Genomic DNA, 12,380 nt, shown 5'->3' on the forward strand with positions numbered 1-12,380 from the left:
CAGATAAAGTTTAAGATTGTTAGGTCACCTGAGACGAAGTCTCAAGTGACCTATTCTAAACGCCTTTTGTCCGTCGTTGTGCGTCGTCCGTCGTGTGTTCGTAAACAATTTACATTTTCATCTTCTTCTCAAAAATCGCTCAAGCAATTTCAATGAAATTTTGCACAAACCTTCTAAGGCATAAGGCCAATCAAAACTGTGAATTATATGACCCCCACCCCCCAGGGGGCTGTGGGAGGGGCTAAAAGGGGTAAAATTGACTAAAATTTCAAAAATCTTCTTCTCCACTCACAGATGTGGTAGAATTAAATACTCTTCATAGATAGAAAGGTCTCAATGCCCTCTACAAAACTTGTGAATTATATGACCATGGGTCAGGTTTCCCCCTGGGGAGGGGGTTAAGTTTACTATAGTTTATATAGTGAAAACACATTTTGGAGCATTATTTGGTCATCTGTAATAGGAAATTAGTCAAATGTTGTCAGAATTATCCCTATGAGATAGCCAGTGAACCCTATTAACAAATTTTCTATGACTGACCCCCAGGGGCCTAATGGAAGGGACCAAAGGGGTCAAATAGGCTAAAACTTCAAAAATCTTCTTCTGAAATTCTGGAACTGGTTGAATCAAATACTCTTCATAGATGGAAAGGTCTTAAGGTCTTTTACAGAAATTGTGAATTATATGACCCTGGGGTCTCATGTTTCCCCCCTGGGGAGGTGGTCAAGTTTACTATAGTTTATAAAGGAAAATCACATTTATGAACATTGCTTATTTTTCATAGGAAATTAATCAAACTGGGTTAGAATTATTAGCCTGAGATAGAAACTTCAAAAAATTTTCTTCTGAATTCACAGATTTGATGGAACCAGATACTCTTCATAGATTGGAAGGTCTTAAAGGCCCTTTTCAAAAATTGTAAACTTTGTGGCCCTGTAGGGATCTCAGATTTTTCCCTGGGGAGCCCGGGTTCAAATTTACTAAAGCTTATATAGGAAAAACCAATTTATGAATGTTATTTGCTTTGTTTTCATTGGAAATTAGTCAAACTGGATTATAATTATTAGCCTGAGAAAGCATTTTAACATCATATCCATATTGGTCCTGGCCGACCCCCAGGGGCCAGAGGGGCGGGGCTAAAAGAGGTGAAATTGGCTAACTTATCAAAAATCTTTCTTCTGAATTCACAGATTTGATGGAACTAAACACTCTTCATAGATTGAAAGATCTTAAGGCCCTTTACAAAATGTGTGAATTTCATGGCCCTGGGATAAAAAAATTTCCCCTGGGGATGGAGTCACGTTTACTGTAGTTTATATAGGAAAAACACATGTATGATCATTATTTGCTTAGTTTTAATAGATAATGAGTCAAACTGGATTAGAATTATTAGCTTGAAATAGCATTTTAACACCATATCCATATTGGTCCTGGCTTACCTCCAAGGACCAGAGGAACGGGGCCAAAAGGGGTCAAAATAGCTAAAATTTGAAAATCTTCTTCTGAATTGACAGGTTTGATGGAACCAAATAATCTTCATAGATTAAAAAGTGAAATTTATAAAATCACTGACACTGACTGACTTCTAGTTTGGTTTTCTTGTTTAATGTTGGCAAAGCAAATTGGAATTTTAAGCAAAGGTTTGGTAACATAATACAATAACTATCAAAATGAAAAACAAAAAATAAAAATTCTAATACGAAGGTTCAACTTTAAAATTTATTCTAATTCATAAATACTTTTTACAGATTTGAACCAGCTTTGCATTGCTCTTTCTGTATCAGCACTCAGGTGACCGTCAAGGCCTCTTGGGCCTCTTGTTTACCCAAAGTCTTCATTATAGTATCAGTGGTTCTAATATCTTGTTTAGGAATGGCGATCCATTAGGCACACTTAAAGTTATATGTGCCATATTTTTCATACTCACGAATCAAGATGAGCTTTTGATATGTTTTTATTACCAAAAGTTACCAAGGTTTTGAGAATTACAGTATTTTCAATGCTAACGTTTTAATTTTACGAGTACATATAAGAGCTGAAAATAATTTTTGGCAGTACTGCCAAAAATCATTATATGTACATCTATAGTGAAGTGAAATGAGTACAAATGGTCGGACCATAAAGCCAAATTGTGGTCTACAATTTCATTTAGCATTTTTACAATGTTATTAGTCATTGTAAAGTGATTTCTGCATTTATGTTTCCATATAAACATACATAAGGCATAAAAACCGACAATTTTACAGTACTTAAATTCTGTGTTGCAACTAACGTTTGTCAGGCATCTGGAACCATTTGAATGATTTTCACGGCTGAATTCATCAAACCTTACGGTTTTCAATAGATTAATGAAGAAAAATTAACATGTCAAAATTTTCGGCCAGTTACGGCACATATAACTTTAAGTGATCCTTACTCTACTGATACCCTATAAAACCTCCAATACACACAAATACTAGCTAATCTGATAGCTTATACTGATATATATACACTGTATACTGATATATATACACTGTATACTGATATATATACACTGTATACTGATATATATACACTGGAACATTGCGATCCTATTACACCCCTTATTTTACATTATTCAATTTCATTCTAATATCCATAATGTCATTTTCTCAATACGCTTTTGTCCAGGTCAAGGGGATAATTGAAATAAGAAATCTATTTGATGGTTTCAAATTTCTGTCAAGTATTTTAGAATCGTCTTATCAAGAGCTAGGGCGGTTTGAGATTTACTGATTTTGAATTACTGAAATGATGGTATTAGCATTATAGAATGTGAATTATCCGTAGAGGTGATTAGGGACAGCTGATTTCTGTAATCTGATAGCTAATTAATGGCTGATGTACTCAAAATGTTGTAATTATTTATCATATAGGTGAAATGGTTTACTAATTTAAGACTTAATAGTGTTAAACAAGAAATAGTACAGATTAATGTAATGGCACTTGGTGCACTGCCTTGAAGAATTTGGGTCAATTAGATAAAGTTCCTTTAATGATTCAAGTTAATTCTGAAGGCAAGAAAAAAAACAAATTTTATAATCCATTTTTTATTTCATTTTCATGTGCAATACACTACATAATAACTAAATACTTTCATTCTTATTCACATTCAATATCACTATCACACTCATTCTCAAACATCTCACACATATCATCATCATCATCGATCATCATCATCATCACAACCGTAATCTATATCATCATCATCATCATCATCATATCAACATCATCTTCATCATCAATATCATCATCACCACCATCATCTTTATCATCATCAGCATCATTAGTATCATCATCATCTTCCTCTTCACCATCAACATTCATCATCACATCATCTTCATTATCTCATCATACTGTTATTTATCACATTTCATACTCTCATCTTATATTAATCATTCAAGAACAATCACACTATTCCATCCACACATAAAAAGAAGCATACATAATCATATATTCTCTTCTCTCATACTATCTTTCACTAATGAAGGCAGTTATTAGTAAGGTGATAATAGTAAATTAGATGTAAGTTAAGCCATATAGTATATATATATTGATAGAGGTATATTACACTTATAAGTAGAGCAGAAAGAAAAGGAAAGGAAAGTATAACAAGGGGTTAAAATAAAGATTAAGAAAGGAGGAAGGTAGGCTAGCAGAAATGTGGTATACGGCCATGTCAAAAACAATCTTAAATACTTACATAATATATATGTCTTTTAAAAATTATAACTTGCCAGGTATTTCAAAATGTTTGAATTAATATGTTGATAAGTTGAGACATTTGACAGAGAAATTATTGAGATGTGACCTTATAAAATTTCATTTTCAGCAGTATACAGAATATAAAGTACTTATGTTGTAATCCTAATGAAAAGGGGAGGTAATAAAATGTCATTTGATGTGACACAAGAGTACTCAAGATCAACAGCTACCATCTATGCACTTTAAGTGCAGGCTAGGGGGCCCTTCATTTTCAGACAGGCAAACTATTTTGAGTACTTTAAAGTTATATTTTATTGCGAGTCCATGTGATAAACATTATACTTCAGGTTAAAATATTTGTGCTATAAATTTAAAGAATATATTGATATTAAAACTTTGAAGGAAGTTTGAATCTAGTTTTCATATCACATGGTATTGTACACTCAGATCTGTAACACACATCCATCTCTGTGTGAAGTTTGGCAAACATAAATTTTATCCAAAATGAACTTGAGCCAGAGAAATTGAGGGTTTAATTCAGAAATTTTATACATGTATAAGTAATCTATGAAAGCCAGTTTTTCCATTACTGGTGCATTTATTGGCCGTTTCACCTTTGGTCATGGAACTAATGAGATCCCGTAAAAAAGATATATCAATATTTTTTCCTTTGAAAGTGTAAACTGAATACAGAATTAATTTTTGGCCTATATTGTACCTGTGAATTCAGATAAGCTCTTGTGACCTTGTCAACTTGAATCTTTTGATTAAGGATTGTATCTGTACAAGGAATAAGTTGGTATGGGCTCTATTGAATATATAATATATACATGTAGTTGTTAAATTCTATGAAATGTTACGATTCACTGTTTGGAACTTGTACATTAAGGGGTTTATATTCAGTAATAAGTTCCATAGCCTTTGAAAACATCATTCACATGACAGTATGTAAACCATGATTTAAAAAAAAAAGTGAGATATTAAATTTTACAGATTTAGGTGAATCGATGAATTTTGTAAAATTAAAACCCCTGTCAATATCAGCAACTCATAATACAGTGGTAGACGGACTCTATATAGTATCAGGGCTTACTGCATTGGAGACCTGGGTTCAATTGCTATCAGGAACTCATTAGAAATCAATTTTGCTGAAATTTCGTGCATAGTACTGTCATCTTTTCTTTGATTGTTTTTGCTCTGTGTCTTAATTATTAACAGATATTTGATATTTGAGAAGGTATTTCAGTGGTATATTTAATCAGAAAAACCAGCAACCTACAGTATACTCATACTAGGCCTTATTAAGGATGTATTCTTCTGAGGTTTCAGTCCTGTTGAAATCTCGTTTTGACAAAGATCAAAAAAGTTATGAGATTTTCAAATATATTTTATCAATATCTGTAGCAAGTTGCCAGATGCAAATTTTGTCAAAAAATTACATTTCTACGATTTTAAAAAATGTCCCATTTGGCGGCCATTTTGAAATTGTGTCTTTTTCCTCTTTGAGTAGAGCCATATATAGTTTAACCATTTTTTACTGAAATTGTTTTTACTTAAATCATCACTGCACCAGCATTTTTAGCTGTATCAAGCTAATTTTTGCTGTTAATCTTTACTAGGTTCGTGGTTATTAAAAAATTGAGCATTATTGCGTGAAGTGATACGCTTTTGTCACTTTATTTTTACATTTAATGGTAATTTGAGCACATATATATTTTTTACTCTAAAATACTGAAAAATAACACATATTCAAATGGGACAAAAAAGTAAGCAGACTGACCCCCCATTTTTCTGCCTCATTTAGAAAGAACAACCCATGCCCTATTGATATGGAAAATATTAACAAAAGTTTAATACCACAACTGTTTCTATAAAGGGTTAATTTGGCAAAAATGGCTGAAAATGGTGTATTTTGTAGCTCAAAATTAAGGTGTAGGGGTAGCATATGTTGTTATTCTGAGAAAAAATATGAGTCTTATTAATCAAAACTTGTATATTTTTAAAGAAGACTACAGGAAAATAAATTCTTCAAACTTCCATACATATCAAACATCTCATTAGGAAATTATAGCTTTAAACTCTTGTGTATATGGTCAAAATGGCAAAAATCCCAAAAAATCTAAGATTTTGTCAACTTGGTTTCTTTGAGTGACAATAGCTCTAAAACAAGCACACCAACATATGTTTTTTCTTCCATTTTCTTGTATGGTATGAACTCCTATTTCCAAAAATCTATATGAGAAAAAAAGTTTAATACAAGAAAATTTTGACTTCTCAGAGGTGTACATCCTTAACAAGCCACTAGAGATGAAGGTTTTAAGGAGATTGACAAACTTATTGACCAGTTTTGGGCTCTGCAACTGTGACAATGGATATAACTTATTGACCAGTGAGTTTTGAGCTCTGTGACTGTGATGTTGGATGTAACTTATTGACCAGTTTTGGGCTCTGTGACTATGAAGTTGGATGTAACTTATCGACCAGTTTTTGGCTCCGTGACTGTGACGTTGGATGTAACTTATTGACCAGTTTTGGGCCCTGTGACTGATGTTGGATGTGACTTATCGTCCAGTTTTGGGCTCTGTGACTGTGACGTTGGATGTAACTTATCGTCCAGTTTTGGGCTCTGTGACTGTGACGTTGGATGTAACTTATTGACCAGTTTTGGGCTCTGTGACTGTGACGTTGGATGTAACTTATTGACCAGTTTTGGGCTCTGTGACTGTGACGTTGGATGTAACTTATTGACCAGTTTTGGGCTCTGTGACTGATGTTGGATGTAACTTATTGACCAGTTTTGGGCTCTGTGACTGATGTTGGATGTAACTTATTGACCAGTTTTGGGCTCTGTGACTGATGTTGGATGTAACTTATTGACCAGTTTTGGGCTCTGTGACTGATGTTGGATGTAACTTATTGACCAGTTTTGGGCTCTGTGACTGTGACGTTGGATGTGACTTATCGTCCAGTTTTGGGCTCTGTGACTGTGACGTTGGATGTAACTTATTGACCAGTTTTGGGCTCTGTGACTGTGATGTTGGATGTATCTTATTGACCAGTTTTGGGCTCTGTGACTGTGACGTTGGATGTATCTTATCGTCCAGTTTTGGGCTCTGTGACTGTGACGTTGGATGTAACTTATTTGACTAGTTTTGGGCTCTGTGACTGTGACGTTGGATGTAACTTATTGACCAGTTTTGGGCTCTGTGACTGTGACGTTGGATGTATCTTATTGACCAGTTTTGGGCTCTGTGACTGTGACGTTAGATGTATCTTATTGACCAGTTTTGGGCTCTGTGACTGTGACGTTGGATGTATCTTATTGACCAGTTTTGGGCTCTGTGACTGTGACGTTGGATGTAACTTATTGACCAGTTTTGGGCTCTGTGACTGTGACGTTGGATGTATCTTATTGTCCAGTTTTGGGCTCTGTGACTGTGACGTTGGATGTATCTTATCGTCCAGTTTTGGGCTCTGTGACTGTGACGTTGGATGTAACTTATCGTCCAGTTTTGGGCTCTGTGACTGTGACGTTGGATGTAACTTATCGTCCAGTTTTGGGCTCTGTGACTGTGACGTTAGTTGTATCTTATTGACCAGTTTTGGGCTCTGTGACTGTAACGTTGGATGTATCTTATCGTCCAGTTTTGGGCTCTGTGACTGTGACGTTGGATGTAACTTATTGACTAGTTTTGGGCTCTGTGACTGTGACGTTAGTTGTATCTTATTGACCAGTTTTGGGCTCTGTGACTGTAACGTTGGATGTATCTTATCGTCCAGTTTTGGGCTCTGTGACTGTGACGTTGGATGTAACTTATTGACCAGTTTTGGGCTCTGTGACTGTGACGTTGGATGTATCTTATCGTCCAGTTTTGGGCTCTGTGACTGTGACGTTGGATGTAACTTATTGACCAGTTTTGGGCTCTGTGACTGTAACGTTGGATGTATCTTATCGTCCAGTTTTGGGCTCTGTGACTGTGATGTTGGATGTAACTTATTGACCAGTTTTGGGCTCTGTGACTGTAACGTTAGATGTAACTTATTGACCAGTTTTGGGCTCTGTGACTGTGATGTTGGATCAGTAACTTATTGACCAGTTTTGGGCTCTGTGACTGTGACGTTGGATGTAACTTATTGACCAGTTTGGGGCTCTGTGACTGACGTTGGATGTATACTTATTGATGTATCTTTGACCAGTTTTGGGCTCTGTGACTGTAACGTTAGATGTAACTTATTGACCAGTTTTGGGCTCTGTGACTGTAACGTTAGATGTAACTTATTGACCAGTTTTGGGCTCTGTGACTGTGATTTCGGATCAGTAACTTATTGACCAGTTTTGGGCTCTGTGACTGTGATTTTGGATCAGTAACTTATTAATCAGTTTTGGGCTCTGACTGTGATTTTGGATCAGTAACTTATTGACCAGTTTTGGGCTCTGTGTCTGTGGAATCAAAAAATGCACTGCGACATACAAAGGTTCAAATTTAGAAGGCTTTAAATTATTACCATTTGAATCACTTGGCTGCTTACAAATGACTTGATCCATTTTCTCTACCTGTAAATAAAAATTCCAAATACTTTTGTACACTCTTACGTCATATGATGAAGCATAAATACGTACTATTAAGCTGTCTTAGCATTCCAATATTGTTTACTAATCATTCAATTTAGTGGATGATTTATTACAAAAATCTTTTACATTAACATACAGTAAAAGAACAGTCTTATTCCATAGACATTACTTTAAAAGAACATTGATTTTCTATAAGTTTTTGTCAGTAATCAATAGAATTTTCTTAATTCAGAGACATAAATCTTGTTGGCTTTTCACTGTATATGTGACCTCGTGTTTCTCCGTGGGGGACTTCAGGTTATCATACACACGAAAGACATTCTCCTCAAATAGCATTCCTGTATTGTTCGCTACTGTTTAGGGTTTGTATGGGATATCAATATAGACTCTTAACGTTCTATGTATGTTTTCAAAGTACTGTAAATATAATATATGATTTACTTAATTTCTTTTGACATAGAATGCAATGACTCTATGGCCAGAAAAAATCTTTGAAGCATTGTTAGCTTTATGTTTAATTAAATTTTGTTTCATTTTTTAAATCAATATTTTCTGGTTATTTGATATTTAAACAAATTATTTTAATAAATATTTATAAAATATGATACAAATATTTTGATTTTACCTTCAGAAAAAACTAGAAAACAAAACAGAGTTAAAGATAAATTGCCAAATATAAATTTTTTTCAAATATGTCAAGCCCACCAATCATTATATATTAGGTCAAGCTTTTTGTGTATATGATATTCTCCATATATATAATTTAATAATACGTAAATATCCCTATGATACTATATTGATCACCATGTCCACAAATCATGTATTTCTACGAGAGGGTGTGTCGGCCAGGAGACATGGATCATAATGTATAATGTCGCTCTCCACCAAACCCAAGATCTGTTAAAATATTCACGTAAAATGTAATTATCTGTATTTATATCTTATTAAAATTCTTTGCATTTCATTTTAAATTGTGAAATAAATCTAAAGCAGAATGTATACAAGCTAGGTCATATTTATTTGCATGTTGAAGTCACCAACGTGTTTCATGAAGTGCCCAAATAGATTTTATCATCTAAGGTTGCCATTGATTTTTAGCCCACCATCATCAGATAGTGGGCTAGCTATTCAAATCGCTTTTCGTACGTGGTCCATCGTCCGTCCGTCTGTCCTTCTGTCCGTTAACAATTCTTGTTACCGCTATTTCTCAAAAAGGACTGAAGGGATCTTTCTCAAATTTCATATGTAGGTTCCCCTAGGGCCCTAGTTGTGCATATTGCATTTTGGTACCAATCGGTCAACAAAATGGTCGCCAGGCAGCCATCTTGGATTGTGACAGTTAAAGTTTGTTACCGCTATTTCTCAGAAAGTGCTGAAGGGATTCTTCACAAACTTCACCTGTAGGTTCCCCTAGGGCCCTAGTTGTGCATATTGCATTTTGGGACCAATCGGTCAACAAGATGGCCGACAGGCCGCCATCTTGGATTTTGACAATTGAAGTTTGTTACCGCTATTTCTCGGAAAGTGCTGAAGGAATTCTTCTCAAATTTCACATATAGGTTCCCCTAGGGCCCTAGTTGTGCATTTTGCATTTTGGGACCAATCGGTCAACAAGATGGCCGACAGGCCGCCATCTTGGATTTTGACAATTGTTACCGCTATTTCTCAAAAATCACTGAAGGGATCTGTCTCAAATTGCATGTGCAGGTTCCCCTAGGGGTCTAGTTGTGCATATCTCATTTTCGGACCGAAAGGTGAACAAGATGGCCGACACTTCGCCATCTTGGATTTTGATAGTTGAAGCTTAATTTAAAATTGTTACCATTTTTTCTCAGAAAAGTACTGAAATGATCCGTCTAAAATTTTATATATAAGTTCCCCTAGGACCTTAGTTGTGCATATTGCATATTCAGATCGGTCAAAAAGATGGCCGACAGGTAGCCATCTTGTTTTTAGCTCACCTGGCCCGAAGGGCCGGTGAGCTTATGTCATGGCGCGGCGTCCGTCGTCCGTCGTCCGTCGTCCGTCCGTCCGTCCGTCGTCCGTCCGTCCGTCTGTCCATCAACATTTCCTTTAAATCGCTACTAGTCATAGAGTTCTGCATGGATTTGTAACCAAATTTGGCCACAAACATCCTTGGGGGAGGGGGAACAGAACTTGTATAAATTTTGGCTCTGACACACCGGGGCAGGAGGGGCGGGGCCCAATAGGGGAAATATAGGTAAATCCTTTAAATCACTACTTGTCATAGAGTTCTACATGGATTGTAACCAAATTTGGCCACAAACATCCTTGGGGGAAGGGGAACAGAACTTGTATAAATTTTGGCTCTGACACACCGGGGGCAGGAGGGGCGGGGCCCAATAGGGGAAATATAGGTAAATCCTTTAAATCGCTACTTGTCATAGAGTTCTGAATGGAATGTAAAAAATTTGGCCACTAACATCCTTGGGGGAAGGGGAACAGAACTTGTATAAATTTTGGCTCTGGCCCCCCGGGGGCTGGAGGGGTGGGGCCCAATAGGGGAAATAGAGGTAAATCCTATAAATTGCTACTAGTCGTAGAGTTCTGCATGGATTGTAACCAAATTTGGCCAGAAACATCCTTGGGGAAGGGGAACAGAACGTGTATAAATTTTGGCTCTGGCCCCCCGGGGGCTGGAGGGGTGGGGCCCAATAGGGGAAATAGAGGTAAATTCTATCAATCGCTACTTAATTGTCCTAGAGTTCTGCATGGATTGTAACCAAATTTGGCCACAAACATCCTTGGGGGAAGAGGAACAGAACTTGTATAAATTTTGGCTCTGATCCCCTGGGGGGTAGGAGAGGTGGGGCCCAATAGGGGAAATAGAGGTAAATTCTTTAAATAGCTACTTCTCATAGAGTTCTGCATGGATTGTAACCAAATTTGGCCAGAAACATCCTTTGTGGAAGGGGAACAGAACTTGTATAAATTTTGGCTCTGACTCCCAGGGGGCAGGAGGGGGATGGGCCCAATAGGGGATTTAGAGGTTTATATTAAAATTCCTTCAGAAAAGAAACAATGAACCTGTATTCAGAAATTATTTGGCATTACAAACCAGGTGAGCGATACAGGCCCTCTGGGCCTCTTGTTTTGATAATTGAAGTTTGTTACTGTTATATATCTCAGAAAGTACTTAAAGGATCATTCTCAAATTCCATATGTAGTAATATGTAGTAAAAGTTTGAAAAGCAGAGAAAAGATCCCTCTTTCCTTTGTCAGACATAGATCATTCTTTGGTGGGCGCCAACGAAGATCCCTCTGGGATCTCTTGTCAATATACCACATCATCCAGAAACTATTAATTTACATTTTAAAAATTCTGAAGAATCATTCCCCGAATTTCTACCAGATGCAACAGTATTGTGTTGCTAATATATTATATATATGTTATTGATCTATCTTTACTAGCTGGTTTTAGATATCGCACTAAAATATGTAGAAGTGTTTTTGATAAAATGTGAAATCATGACTTTATCCCATCACCAGTAGTTACACAGTGAGGGTGTCAGGTCAGGGTAACCATTTGTATAAATTCATCACGAAGATGAGGAAATCTGGAGCCATTAGAAATGTCCATGCAGGGTTTGGATTATTTCCTTGCCCCATAATGTCCATGAGAAATATATGTAATACGTACTTGATTGAAAGTTCGGTCACAAGTATAAAGTTTTGTATTTGCAGACCGCTCTGTCTTTCTAAGTGGTTATTCCAGTTTGACCAATGACACCATTGTTTTTTTAGAGGAAGTGTCACCAAGCATGCTGGGCAAGAACTAATTAGATTGTAGTCATGATATACCTCTACCTTAAAGACTTACATAAAATTGAACCAGCAATGTCATCTTGGCACTGATCTGGTAGATATTTGTGTATCAATAATGTATAGAAATAGTGACAGAACACTGACTGTGGTCCGTGAGACTATAATAATAGGCAAAGTCATGTAGGGGTTAAAACCAGTAACAGTCGTTTTTTGGGCTAAATCTACAAGAAACAGGGCTTTTACTTGGGTATGTGTATATTGTACTAAATCAACTTTATACTGATATATTTAATACTAG

The 12,380-nt window shown here is 36.2% G+C and overlaps 1 protein-coding gene across 26 annotated transcripts in view; it reads left to right on the top strand.

Annotated features, from left to right (window-relative positions):
• Positions 1-12,380, top strand: part of LOC138333957 (uncharacterized) — a 138,630-nt gene that overhangs the window by 38,614 nt on the left and 87,636 nt on the right. The gene's annotated exons all lie outside the window — the stretch shown is intronic.

Source organism: Argopecten irradians, chromosome 10 (assembly GCF_041381155.1).
Source record: "Argopecten irradians isolate NY chromosome 10, Ai_NY, whole genome shotgun sequence".
Taxonomy (NCBI): domain Eukaryota; kingdom Metazoa; phylum Mollusca; class Bivalvia; order Pectinida; family Pectinidae; genus Argopecten; species Argopecten irradians.